We start from the raw sequence: 2,742 nt of genomic DNA, 5'->3' as shown, positions 1-2,742 counted from the left end.
AAATGATTCAAAGAAAATCATTAAGAACTTGACAAGGGCATGTTATAGATGGTTCAAGTGCTCTAATTGTCAATGTAAGCCAGACCTCTAATGATGAGCCAAGATCTCAAACTCTAGTTTTCTCAACAAGTGAGCAAATAACAAATGATTCACAAGAACAGGTCATTCTGGAACTGGAAGAAGGTGAGTTCTACACCTTGGATGAACTTGATGAGCTTTATCAGTGAATGGCCTATCTGGCAAGAAAGTTCTCTAACATTGGAGTTAAGAAGCCAAGATTCTTCAATAAAGACAACAGCTGGAAAGGAAAAAGGAAGTACACATCTGATAGAAAAATGGTTACAAAACTGGATCTGTTGACAGATCAAAGATAAGGTGCTTCAACTGTGATGAACTAGGCCATTTTGCTACAGAATGCAGGAAACTCAAGAAAGAAAAGAAAGACAAAGCTTATCGTGAATTGGAAGCAAAGTATTAAGCTCTTCTGAAGAAACATCAAAGCAAAGCTTATATTGCAGAGGGAAAGAGTTGGGATGATTCTGATAATGATGAAGATGAGGAAGTTGGAAATTATGCTTTAATGACCTTGGAGCAAGGAGAATCATCCTCATCAAAATAACATGTACCAACTCTCACTACCATTGATTTAAATGTGAGTCAATAGAAGGAACTATAGAAAAGATGAGCACATAAATGTTTCACATTCATACAAGTATGGTTGCTGCTAATGAAGAAGTTAGCAGATTGACAAAGATAAATGAGAAGCTTGAAAGTGAGAAACAAAAACTGAATTATTGTTGGTGGAGCTTGAAACTGTAAGACAAGAAAATGCATATCGGAAAAACAAGCTCAAGTGTGCAAGTGAAATTGAAGCAGTGCTAAGGGAGAAGTTTGAAAAGAATGAAGTTAAATTAAAGTCCTTCAAGAATGTATCTGAGTTAATTGGACAATACCATGAGAAAATAAGCCATGTGCAAATATTTCTATTGGTCTTAATTATGATGCCTTGAATAGTAAGAAGGAAAATATAGGTGACAAAGGGAAAGCAACAGAAAATGAAAATGTTCTAACAATCCTGAAAAAGGTTGATTCACCTATGTTCAAGGCATGTGAAGTTAACTTTAGTGAAGAAGAGTTGATTATCAAGCAAGAAATTACTGATGAAGACAATGAGAAGAAAGATGCAGAAGCAACTCAATCCTTCAAAACTGAAGAGAAGCTCATGGATAATCAAAGTTCCAAGACAACTGTCGAAGAAACCAAGACTAAAGATGCAAGAAAGAAGAAGAAAAATAGAAATGGGAAAATTAGGATAAATAAAAGCAATAATTTTGCTTATGTTGCAGATGCTCCAAGAAAGAAGTTTGAAAAATATGGCTCTGTGAATTATCTAACTCACCTATGTAAAAAGGTTGTTAGCAAGTTAGCTGAAGGAGCCTGCAAATACAATGAAGCAGTGTTAGTCGCTAAACACGCGCTAAATTTCATGCAAGTATACGCATTCGCAAGTAATATAGAATTATTTCTAGTTCGTTCCCACATGGGCTGTTTTAGATTAACCTTTTCGTTCTTAACCTTAGCATGTAACGGTGATGACACTAATCAGATAACACGAAACTGATAAACACCAACTTTCGTTGTACGAGTACCATACTATCAGAGATCCACAAAAGAGATAGAAGCTGAATTGACACCAATTATATTGAGACCCTATATGTCTATAAAATTTGACAACATAACGGTTTAATACACAAGTTATCTATCATGATTACATAGGGCAAGTAAGATGGTTAAAATTACCTATGAATCATGCATAACAATAACACATGAACCTATGCTAGCATGCCAAGTTCTAAATCCTTAAATTCACTTTCGCTTTATTAAGAATTAACACACTATCTTATAAGTTCGCGACGCTCATAAGACGAATAAGCACAACCAATAATAGGTTATCATACAATCACCACACACTAAGGCATCGAAACAAATTAACTAAAGAAATCCATAAATAAATCCGCTAGAACCCCACGATAACGATTAGCCCATAATCAGACTCATCATCAACGTGGGTTCCGATGGAAGCATGGTATAATAAACGTAGTCTTTATACTTAATAAAACCAAGTACGAAACACAAGTAAAGGTTCAAGAATAAGAAAACTAGCATCCAACGTTATAACTTAAACAAAGAATCACAAGAATAAACTAGATTTTCTTCGCCTTGGTTGAATTGTGCTCTCCGGTCTTCTTTACTCCTTTTCCTTAGCTTTGTACGTCTCTCCTTTTAAAAAATGAGCTTATTTATGTATATATAGCTGCCCCATACAGAGTAGAAGTCTTCTGGATCAAAATCAGAATAGAAATAGAATTTCTTTTCTCGACCTGGCGCGGGCGCGCGCTTGACCAGCGCGGGCGCGCTGAGTTTCTGATCTTTGGGCGTGGCCGCACGCTATCACAGCGCGGGCGCGCTGACTCCCTGCATAAAATTCTAACTTCTTATTTTCCTTGTTGATTTGAGTTGGTTTTCCATGAGCTTTTATTCCAACACCATCCTAACACCCAATTAGCACTAAAACCATGCTAATTCACCTGATTACCTGGATAATACCCGAAAATGCAAAAACACTAGGAAACACATTAAAACACCAACAACTTGAGTACAAATACACCAATTCAAAGCTTTACGGAGCGTAATAAAGTGTCATAAATGCCACTCAACATACCCCCAAACTTGAATCGATGC

The sequence above is a fragment of the Apium graveolens genome, chromosome 10 (genome assembly GCF_009905375.1).
Source record: "Apium graveolens cultivar Ventura chromosome 10, ASM990537v1, whole genome shotgun sequence".
Classification (NCBI taxonomy): Eukaryota; Viridiplantae; Streptophyta; class Magnoliopsida; order Apiales; family Apiaceae; genus Apium; species Apium graveolens.
The sequence above is the reverse complement of the archived record's forward strand: the minus strand, read 5'-3'. Positions refer to the sequence as shown.